This window comes from Siphateles boraxobius, unplaced genomic scaffold, assembly GCF_051911475.1.
Source record: "Siphateles boraxobius isolate OS27281-9 unplaced genomic scaffold, OSU_SipBor_1 41, whole genome shotgun sequence".
NCBI classification, from domain to species: domain Eukaryota; kingdom Metazoa; phylum Chordata; class Actinopteri; order Cypriniformes; family Leuciscidae; genus Siphateles; species Siphateles boraxobius.
Window position 1 is genome coordinate 18,737,601 of NW_027509042.1, and position 12,381 is coordinate 18,749,981.

The following is a 12,381-nucleotide window of genomic DNA, read 5'->3' on the forward strand; positions in this document are numbered from 1 at the left end:
CACTCTTCTGCACAGGGTAACAACTGTGTATTAGACTGCTCCTATTCTTGCAAGAATAAATACTTCTATTTTATATAATTTGACTCTGAGTGTCTCTTACGCAGTGATGTTTGTTTAAGATGAATTTTTGCCACAACAGTCCCTTAGGCTGGCCACAATAAAAGATCACTCTAAAACGTGCAGTTTTATCACACAGCACAATGCCACAGATGTCGCAAGTTTTGAGGGAGCGTGCAATTGGCATGCTGAATGCAGGAAGGTCCACCAGAGCTGTTGCCCGTGAATTGAATGTTCTTTTCTCTACCATAAGCCGTCTCCAAAGGAGTTTCAGAGAATTTGGCAGTACATCCAACCGGCCTCACAACCACAGACCACGTGTAACCACACCAGCCCAGGACCTCCTCATCTAGAATCTTCTTCACCTCCAAGATCGTCTGAGACCAGCCACCCGGACAGCTGCTGCAACAATTGGTTTGCATAACCAAAGAATATTTGCACAAACAGTCAGAAATCATCTCAGGGAAGCTCATCTGCATGCTCGTCGACCTCATTGGGGTCTCGACCTGACTGCAGTTGGTCATCGTAACCGACTTGAGTGGGCAAATGTTCACATTCGATGGCGTATGGCACTTTGGAGAGGTTTTCTCTTCACGGATGAATTAGTCAGGTTCACTATATATTTTTGTGGGAATTTTTGGGGGATTTGCTAAACTATACACTTTTGGAAAGGTTATTGTATAAGGAGTCAGAAAATCAATGTTTGCATTTGCCCAGATGTCTACGTGGTGGCCATATTGAATTTTTAAAAAATGGCCGCCGTAAAACTTTAATTTGTACTATCTCGGCTTCTGAATAAGCTTGAATGTTGATTTTAACTGATAAACCCACATTTTCAGGGTCAGGGAATCCAATGGTACTAGTTAAAAAGCTACAAGACGTTACCACATTAACCCAAAGATGCATAAGTGGGTAAAACTTGTTTTCTTGCAATATCATTGTAATGAAAAGGTGTTCGTGTCATGATTCTGCCTTCTCGTCCCAGATCTTCTCTTGTCTTGAGGCAGGATCATGACAGACTCATGTTTTTATGTGTAAGGACATGGCCATTTTTTTGGGCTGTGTGCTTGCGTTGTCCTGTCACCCCGCCCCCTTGTTATCTCATCTTGTAATTATGTTATCGCTTTCACCTGTGTTCCTGATTAGTTTGCTCCCTATTTAATCCCCTCATGTTTTCTGTCCTGTGTCGGTACATTGTCAATCATTGCGTGTTAATCTCTGTGACCGGCCTGTGAGTACTTCGTCTGAATCCTGTTCAATGAGAATTGTGAGTTTGTGTAGCTGTTTGTTTCCTGTCTAGTCATCGTCGAGTCAGTATTTATCATCTTGTCTCCTCCAGTCCTGTTTTGCCCCCTCGTGGGTTTTGTTTTCTGTTTTGTGCCATAATAAACCTTGTGTGTCTGCATTTGGGTTCTCTCCTTCAACCACATGACAGAATGTACCGACCAAAGAAGAACCCAGCAGACTGTATGTCTTCTCCCGCTAAACCACAGCCGACTGACCAAGAACATTGGTGGCAGTTGGCCATCGCCGACAGTAGAAATGGAAGACTTCCATTCCCTCCCCAGGGTGAGTTGTCCCTGAAAAGAGAAGAGATTCTTCCTGCCTGAGGTCCTGGTTTCTCGCTATTTCATCGTCGGTCTCAATTCTCCTCTGCCTGAACAAGAGGAGCTGATTTGTCGCCCATTTTGAGCATTTGTGGATTGCTTATCTCCGAGAGAGCCAAGGGGTCCCACAAGGATTTCATCTGCCATGCTTCCAGTGCTCCCGGAGGGTCGAGTCCTAGCTGTCGTCACTCAAGGGGATCAGGGTCTCTCCGTTTCTTCTCCCGAGGTTTCATCCACACCCGCTGATCTCCGTGGCAAACAATATGTATTGTGAAAAACGCTATACAAATAAATTTGAATTGAATAACTAGGAGTTCCTTTTATTGAAGAGTTTAAAATTAGCTAATGTAAAATGTGGATGTTCTGGAACTATCGACATGCACATTTAGACCACAGTATGATTAAGCAACCTTTTTAATTAGACAGTTTCTATACATCATCGCTTTCATACATCACGGCTTGGGAATCGTCATTGTTCTGGCACTGGCTGCTGCACTGACACATGTCAGTACAGGCTAAGTCCTTAGCTCTGCAGGAGCATCTCTCAGAAGGGCAGTCAGATTTACACTTGCATTGAACCAACTCAAGGATGGCCTTTGGGGCTGGGAGGACCTCTGTGGTCACTAGTTTGAGCATGCCATCCGAGTGTTTGAAGTATCTGTTTTGCAGAGGTTCCAGCGGTGGATCCTGCAGAGCAATGGCTGCCTGTGCCCATACTCTTGTTTGGACATGGACTCTCAAGATGTGCTGCTTCAGAGTTCCAAGTGTGCTGGTCATCGGGACTACCGGGAGCGAATTCTTCTCCCTCAGGATGGTAGAGATTCCCGGTGGGCTGACGTGCTTTTTGGGCTGATACATAATACTTTTTTTTTTTTTTTTTTTTTGTCTTAGTGGCCCATAAAACTCGTATATCGGCCCTTTTATTTTGTTTCATTGGCGGCCCTGTGTACCAGATGTTTTGTAAAACAATGTTCTTGAGGGATGACACAGCTGATATAATATGTTGTTCATATAATATATATATAAATATATAGCTGATATAATATGTATAACTATACCTGTATATCAGAAGTTTGAGGAGCAAAAGTCATATATGACACACTATACAGAAATATTATCTAGCTTAGTTAGCTTTAGTCATATGTGTATAACTATGTTGTTGAAATGTATAACATTTTCTGAGGTAAAATAAAAATAATACTTACTATACATGCGTTCGATGCTCTGTTAAACAATGTTCTTAAGGGATGACACTTCTGATATAGCAGGTCTGAGGAAGAGCCATTGGCTCAAAAAATCACTGCAAATAAAATCTTTCAACAGGAACTTTGCTATTTTGTGTGGGGATCACTCTCAGCATGCATTCTAGTAGGTTTGCAATGTGCATTTTTTGTAATTATTCCCACAATAAATGTAATAACAAATTGATATAAAGTGATATAAATTTTATTTTATTTTTTGAAGAACAGCTGGAATATGAAATAACTTTTCATTACAAACATACTGCAAGAAAACCACACAGGGTAATCTTTTACCTACTTATGCATCTTTGGGTTAATGTGGTAACATCTTGTAGCTTTTTAACTAGCACCATTGGATTCCTTGACACTTACAGTGTGGGTTTAGCAGTAAAAATCAACATTCCAGTTTATTCAGAAGTCGAGATATTACAATTTTAAATTTTACGGCGGCCATTTTTTAAACTTCAATATGGCTGCCATAAAGACATCTGAGAAAATGCAAACATTGATTTTCTGACTCCTTATACAATAACCTTTCCATAAATGTATAGTTTAGCAAATCCCCACAAAATTCCCACAAAGGTTAAAATCTGAATATAACGAACCTGACTATAGAGTATTGGCAGCCCTGGTGAAAAAGAAAATCCCAAGTATTCTTGCAGCCAGACTAATTATCAGTATACTATTTGTGTTATATCATACTATAAGTGTACTATTTTGAAACAACTAATTTTGTATATTTTAGTTGTAATTAGATTGTAGTAAAGCATAACTTTAAGTGTATTTAGTGTACTTTTGTGTGCTAAATTGGACCAACTTCAAGTATATGCCTGTGTAGGGACTAATTACATGCTTGATTGGTAAAGTGTACTTTATTAAGTTGGCTTGTGAAAGCCAACTTACTGAAATCCTTTTTAAACTTATTATTATTAAGTTGGCTTGTGAAAACCAACTTACTGAAATCCTATTTAAACTTATTAAGTTGGCTTGTGAAAGCCAACTTAATGAAATCCTATTTAAACTTTTTCTTCTTCTTCTTAACCAAAATTTTCTGACTCTAACTCCTCCTAGAGTTTTAACTCTACAAACTCCAAACTTGGGTCAGACCTTCAGACTGTTCTGACTCGAGTTGCTATATCTTTTCAGACTGATTTGACTTTCAGTTTTCTTAAAAATTAATATTAAAAACCATAAAAATACCATTGACTTTCATTGCAACAGTTCAAATTGAGCCAAGACTACGGTGGCCCAGTAGTGTACAACACAAAAACTCAAATCTAAACTCCCTGAAGCCCTAGATTCAATTAAACAACCATTCTATATGTACTAATGAACTTATCTATCTATCTATCTATCTATCTATCTATCTATCTATCTATCTATCTATCTATCTATCTATCTATCTATCTATCTATCTATCTATCTATCTATCTATCTATCTAATAATCTTTCTTTCTAACTAATCTTTCTTTCTTTCTTTATTTCTTTCTACTTAATCTATCTTTCTTTCTAACTAATCTATCTTTCTTTCTAACTAATCAATCTTTCTTTGTCTTTCTTTCTTTCTAACTAATCTATCTTTCTTTCTAACTAATCCATCTTTCTTTCTTTCTAACTAATCTATCTTTCTTTCTCTTTCTTTCTTTCTTTCTTTCTTTCTTTCTTTCTTTCTAACTAATCTATCTTTCTTTCTTTCTAACTAATCCATCTTTCTTTCTAACTAATCCATCTTTCTTTCTTTCTAACTAATCTTTCTTTTTTTCTAACAAATCCATCTTTCTTTCGAACTAATCTTTATTTCTTTCTAACGAATCTTTATTTCTTTCTAACTAATCTATCTATCTTTATTTCTTTCTAACTAATCTTTCTTTCTTTCTAACTGATCTATCTTTCTTTCTAACTAATCTATCTTTCTTTCTTTCTAACTAATCTATCTTTCTTTCTTTGTTTCTAACTAATCTATCTTTCTTTGATTCTAACTAATCTATCTTTCTTTCTTTCTAACTAATCTATCTATCTTTCTTTGTTTCTAACTAATCTATCTTTCTTTCTTACTAATCTATCTTTCTTTCTTACTAATCTATCTTTCTTTTTCTTTCTGACTAATCTATCTATCTTTATTTCTTTCTAACTAATCTTTCTTTCTTTCTTTCTTTCTTTCTAATGTGGTAATGTAGGTGATTTGGTGCACATGCATGGTCACATGACCAGGTCATGTGACCTACAGCTAATCAGGAAGTGATAAAAGGCTTGCTAGTCTCAGGGGAGGGTATTTTACTTCCCACTGAGCACACCTTGCAGGGTGACAGCCAGACCTGAGTTTCCCGTCCTCCCTGGAGGGAACTGGAAAAGATTGATGGTAATGCCTTACAGCATTGAAATCTGTATGGTGTAGCATTGAATGGTGTCAGCTAATTTTGTTTGGTTTTCACTCATGTGACTGCTTGTTTGTGTGATGCTTGCTATGTTAATAGCATTTGCTCAATCTGTAGTTTGTTCTGTGTAGTAAAGATTATTTGTATGTTTCAGTCCACAGCTGACGTAGCCACAAATTCAGCTGCTGTGGTTGTAGAGACCCGGAGATACGGTAAACGATATACATGCATCTATCTGTGTATCTTAATGAGTTTAGCCCTATATTTATAATGTTGTTTTATCTTTAGCATCGGAATCCCCCCCCCCCCCCCCCTTGCTGCATTACTGTGCTACAGGACTTTGTGTAACCTTGCAAAGTAGGCTTATATTCTATTCCTTTGTTGATTATGTGCAAGGCAATGTAACTTTTGAACTTGCAACTAATGTTCTAATGTGTTTGTTTGTTTAAAGGCGGACCAGGCCAGCCACTGTTTTCTATTGTTATTATTTATTTTTCTTGTGTGTGTTTCGTTGTCAAGTGGTTTCTTTTTAGTCAATTTCAAGATGTCTAGTGCCCTACTGTGATTTAGAATTGATATCCTGTATTGGGTATCTACGGGGTGTTATATTTTGAATGGTGGTTTAAATACAGGTTGCTCTCCTCTCTCTTTGTATATCCACAGCGTGATATTGTACAAGGCTGGGTCCGTATCGGCACACGGCCCCTCTTTTCGTGGTGAGACTGCACTGGTTGACATTTTGTAGTGGTGTGTATACTCAACTTCGACGTTGCGAAGTGTGTAGTGAATAGTTAGACGTTGAGTGTTTAGTGCATGTACTTCTTGGTGTTGGGTTTGCTGTCTCCCTCTTCTGTCTACCACAGTCACTGATCTGGGTGGCGTGTACGAGCCGACCTAACCTTCTTATCCTGAGGAGAGTAACACTGTTTTCCCCAACCCATGTATTTTCGGGCTAATTTTAATTATGCTGTTGGTATTTGAATTGTTTTTTAACGAAACACTTGTAATAAACTTTATTTACTTTTGTATAACACATGCCTCTTGTTCCTGTTCGGGGGTAAATCAGAGTTCACGACATACAACCTTATATACTAAGGGTTCAAAAGGGTTCCTCCTGCCCTTACCAGGAGGTGGCGTAGTCAGTATAAAAAAGGGGTTTTCTTTCCACCCTATTAGTTACTACATTTTGGCGCAGTCGGCAGGGTTGACTTTTTAAAAAAAAATAAAGGGGCATGAATTGTTCTATGTATTTTGGTTTATTTTAAATTTTTGCTGGAAAAGAAACAGTGGCTGGAGCTGGACTACCGGAAAAAGGCTGTTGGACTGCGTGACGACAAGTTCATCTCATTGCTTGTTTTTTTGTTATTGTATTTTTTTTCCCTTTGTTTCTCATTTTAAAGTCGTCAACTAAGCTGTCAAAATGAGTGTGGATCAGGAAATGGAGGAACTCTTGGCTCTGCGTGAGGAGGTACAGAGGTTACGGGTGGCTAATGAGCAACTCAATCAAGGAAGAGGCGCCAGCTCAGATATAGGTACTATTTCTGCTAGTACCAATGCTGATGGCTGGTCTCCCGGGGATAATTTGGCTTCACCAAATTTACTTGTAACACAAGCAGAACGTTTTATCTACATTCAGAGAGAGAGAAAATGCCCCCATTTCTCAGGTTCTAAATCTGACCTATCAATTTATGATTGGATAGAAAATGTAGAGTCATGTTTGAGAGACAGGCAGACGACTGCCCGAGAAAAGGCCCTCTTCCTTTATGATCATTTGGAGGGTGAGGCAAAAGTGGAGATCAGATTTCGTTCATTGGCAGAGCGGGAGGATCCAGACAAAATTTTAGCAATTTTGAAAGAGCTTTATGGTTCCTCTGTTTCCTTTGTTAGCCTGCAAAAACAGTTTTTTGATCGCAAACAGAAAGATGGAGAGTCTTTAAAAGAATTCTCTCATTCCCTGCGTGCATTAATGGAAAATGTTCAGCGTGCTTATCCCGATAGGTTGACTGACCCAGATATGCTGGTTAGAGACCAGTTTGTTGAACATGTGCATGATGTATCATTGCGGCGAGAATTGAAGAGCATTATAAGACAACGCCCCTCCATTTCTTTCTTAGCCCTGCGACAGGAAGCTATTAGGTGGGTGGAGGAGGGTGAGAGACCCCTTAGGCAAACTCGAGTTGGACTTCATCGTTGTGGGGTTGATGTGAATGTAGAGGGGGTCTGTAATGTAGTGGGGGCTGGAAAGGGATCAGAGCTCCTTGTTTTGCAAGAACAATTTAACAAACAACAGTTGCAAATGGAAAGCATTATAAAGAGTCTATCTAAGATGGAATCTGCATTTGACCAGGCTGCTTCTCGTTCCCATAACCCCAATTATCACCTGGACATGTCCTCCGCCAGTGTCGCCAGGGGCCGAGGCAACGAGCATCCAGTGTGCCCAGTGTCCAGCCAGAATCAAACCCTGCTCCAGCGACTATGGGACCTTCAGGTACGAGCTCTGTGGGAAATGCAAATGGTGGTTATGTAAGTAATTGTGAGAAAATGAATGAGAGTAATTTTAGGCAGATTCCCCCTGTTGCAAACATTTCACAACCCCTCATAGGAAGATGTCCTGTGGTAGAGGTGGCGATGGGTGGTGTGAGGGTCAAGTGTTTGTTGGATACGGGTTCGATGGTAACTACCATTACGGAGTCATTTTTTAAAGAAGTGTTCCAGTGCTGGGGTGCTCCAAGACTTAGATCATGTGGGTGGCTGGCCTTAAAGGCAGCAAATGGGTTGGATATTCCGTATGTGGGATACCTGGAGTTGGACATCCAAGTGCTAGGTAGAAAAATTCCAGGTCGGGGGGTTTTAGTTGTGAAAGATACCCCCTGTGCATTGCAGCAACACACTGTTCCCGGATTATTGGGGATGAATGTGATCATAGAATGCTACAAAGAGCTGTTTGCAGAACAAGGGGGTGCCTTATTTGCCTCTTTGTCTGCTACGCAGGCAGAGGCAGGTTGGGAGCCAGCTCTCCGCCATTGTCACAGGCTGGAGGTTGGCCCATGTGTTCCAGAGGGTCGTGTCCGCGTTTTTGAAAGAACTGGGGAGTTTATTCCAGCTGGTTCGGTAAAGTTTGTAAAGGTTACCTGCCCAAAAGTCCCACACATTCCGCCCACCGCCATGCTCTTGGAGCCCGGTGGTTCAGATCTTGCTCCAGGCCTTTTGCTATCTCCCTCTCTTGTGACCGTCGACAATGGCTTGGCTTATGTACCTGTGGTTAATGTGGGAGCCACTGGGGCTACAGTTCACTCAAAACAAGTGCTGGGAATGTTGCATCCAGTTGGGGGGATAGTGGAACAACAGCTGAGTTTTGAGGGAGGGAGTGAAGAAGTTGCCCAGGTGACTGTAAACAGCGCATAGGCTGCAGGAGGCCCACTTGTTACCATCTCTGACACCATTGCAGCTTTGAAATGGCCAGGGCTTTTACCTGTAGAAGAAAAACAGGCAAAAGAGTTATTGGAGAGGTATAATCATGTCTTTGCTAAACATGAGGGAGATATAGGGTGCACAGATGAGATTGTACATGAGATACCCCTTCTTAATGAGGCCCCAGTCCGTCAAAGGTATAGGCGAATACCCCCTACACAGTGGCAGGCAGTGAAAGATCACATTCAGCAGCTCCTTAATAGTAAAGTGATTAGGGAGAGCAGCAGCCCTTTCGCGTCGCCGATTGTCTTGGTGCGGAAGAAGACAGGAGAGCTAAGGATGTGTGTTGACTATCGGTTACTAAACGCTAAAACGAGGAAGGATGCTTATCCATTACCCCGCATCGAAGAGTCTTTGGACGCCCTTTCTGGTGCTCAGTGGTTCTCTACACTTGACTTGGCAAGTGGCTATAATCAAGTCCCTGTAGCTGAAGGAGACAAAGCGAAGAAAGCCTTTTGTACCCCATTTGGCCTCTTTGAATTTGAGAGAATGCCATTTGGCTTATGCAATGCTCCTGGGACCTTTCAGAGGCTCATGGAAAGGATATTTGGTGATCAGAGCTTCCAGTCAGTCCTCTTATACTTGGATGATGTCATTGTCTTTTCCTCCTCCATTGAACAACATTTGCAAAGGCTGGAGATGGTTCTCAGCCGCTTCCAACAGAAGGGTCTGAAGGCCAAACTAAGCAAATGTCATTTCTTTAGGAAGGAGGTGCAGTACCTTGGGCACCGTGTATCCAGTGAAGGGGTGGCCACTGATCCGGAGAAGATCTCCACTGTGGAGAACTGGAGGCAACCTCAGGATGTTACAGAAGTCAGATCATTTCTTGGCTTCTGTAGCTATTACCGCCGCTTTGTAAAGGGTTTTGCACAGTTAGCAGCCCCCTTGCACCAACTTGTGGCTGATGTGATCAAAGTAGCCAAACAAAGCAGAACAAGGCCAGCTGTAGTCCTACCCAGTATGTGGACTGAGAAGTGTGAGCAAAGTTTCAGTGATCTTAAGAAGATGCTCACAAGTACACCCATCTTAGCTTTTGCTGATTTCACCAAGCCGTTTGTCTTAGAGGTTCATGCTAGTCATCAGGGGTTAGGGGCAGTCCTTTCACAAGACCAGCAGGGCAAGTTAAAGCCAGTTGCCTATGCCAGCCGTTCATTGCGAGGTTCTGAACGTAACATGGAAAATTATAGCTCTATGAAACTGGAGTTCTTGGCACTGAAGTGGGCAATATCAGAGAAATTCAGGGAATATTTGCTAGGTAGCAAGTGCACAGTGTACACTGACAATAACCCCTTAAGTCACTTTCAGAGCCTCAAACTGGGTGCAACTGAACAACGATGGGCAGCCCAACTAGCGGCTTTTGACTTTACTGTACATTATCGACCAGGAAAGAATAATGGTAATGCTGATTCTCTCTCCTGCCAGTACAGTGACCAGGCAGAACACGAGGAGCCTGGCCAGCAGGCCAGGAGTACTCTAGACACTTGCGATGCCCCTAACGGATGTGAGCTGGTGACACCGCAGCAAATTGAGGCCTTTCTGAGTCGATCAGTTGCTCAACTGTCAACCCTGCAGAGCGCTGATCCAACTCTAAGGGTCTTTCTTTCTTTCTGGAGGGTGGGAAAGCCACCAAACAAAGAACAGCGTTTGCATCTCCCAGAGGATCTCCAGCGTCTACTTCGGCAGTGGGATCGCATCCTGGAAAAAGACGGCTTGCTGTATAGACGTGCCACTGCTCCTCATGGTGAGTCGTACACTCAACTGCTTCTGCCCACATGCCTTCGTCAGGAACTTCTAAACAGCTTTCATTAACCAACATGGACACCAGGGTGTGCGGCGGACCACCGATCTGGCGAGGCAAAGATGTTACTGGACAGTGATGGGGGCAGAAATCGAAAAGTACTGTCAAAACTGCCAGCGTTGTGTACTGTCCAAAGCTGTCCAACCTAAGGTAAAGACTTACCAGGGCGCCCTTCTTGCCAGTCAGCCACTGGAGATACTCGCCATTGACTTCACTCTGCTTGAACCTGCAACGGACCGGAGGGAGAATGTGTTGGTCATGACAGATGTCTTTTCTAAATACACCCAGGCCGTGCCAACCAAGGACCAAAGTGCTGTTACAGTGGCGAAGATCCTGGTTGACAGCTGGTTTAACCGGTTTGGGGTGCCCAGAAGGATACACTCTGATCAAGGGAGAAATTTTGAGAGCGCCCTTATCCGGCAACTCTGCCAGCTATATGGGATTGAGAAATCCAGGACCACAGCATACCATCCACAAGGAAATGGCCAATGTGAGAGATTTAACAGGACACTTCATGACCTGCTCCGATCTCTCCCCCCTGAAAAGAAGCGTGTATGGCCAAAGTATATCTCTCAGCTGGTCTGGGCATATACCACCTCCACACATCGCTCTACTAGTCATTCCCCCTATTTCTTAATGTTTGGGGTTACACCCCATCTCCCGGTGGACTTTCTCTTGGGGGCACTTGCGTCTGAAGAAACGACCAGCTCTTGTGACGAGTGGATTCAGCAGCACCAGGAACGGCTACAGGTAGCACGAAATCTGGCCCGGAGAAACCTAGAAGAGGCAGCAGAGTACCGCCAGCAACATCATAACCAACATGCATGCGACCTTGGTTTTAGAGAAGGACAGTTGGTCTACTTGAAGGATCATCATAGTCAAGGTCGTCGCAAGATCCAGGACATTTGGTCTCCAGTCCTTTATCAAGTGGTTAGAGTGCCAACAGAACCTGGTGGGCCATATACCATTACACTAGCTGATGGCACTGGCAATGTGAGACGGGTGAATAGGACTGAGATGAGGGCAGCACAGCTTGAAACTCTGCCATCCGCACCAGTGGTGCCTACGCCTCTCATACCATCTAGCCCTCAAGACAGTAATACCATTACACTAGCTGATGGCACTGGCAATGTGAGACGGGTGAATAGGACTGAGATGAGGGCACCACAGCTTGAAACTCTGCCATCCGCACCAGTGGTGCCTATGCCTCCCCTACCATCTAGCCCTCAAGCCAGTAACATCGATAGTAGCGAAGATGAGGATACCCTGGCATGGTTGGTAAGAGAATCGCTCCCTCAGCCAGCTGCTGTAACCCCACAGGACGTTCAAGAGCTCATCCCCAATAGAACATGGGGCCCCCAAGGACCGGATTGTGGGGCTCCTGAGGATGATCCTGCCATCTTTCTTGGCAAGCAGGAGACGTCAGCCCTTCGGCGTACCAACCGGGCTACTGCTGGGAAGAATCCTAACCCACACAATCTGCCCAGGTCCACAGTGGCAAAAAACAATGTGGTGGTGGAAAGGGCTGCTGCTCCCCTGAGGCCTGAGGTAGCGAGTAATTCCCAGTTTAGGCCATGGTTGTGAGTGAGTTGAGCGTCGGGACGACGACACTTTTTTGGGGGGGGGTGGATGTGGTAATGTAGGTGATTTGGTGCACATGCATGGTCACATGACCAGGTCATGTGACCTACAGCTAATCAGGAAGTGATAAAAGGCTTGCTAGTCTCAGGGGAGGGTCTTTTACTTCCCACTGAGCACACCTTGCAGGGTGACAGCCAGACCTGAGTTTCCCGTCCTCCCTGGAGGGAACTGGAAAAGATTGATGGTAATGC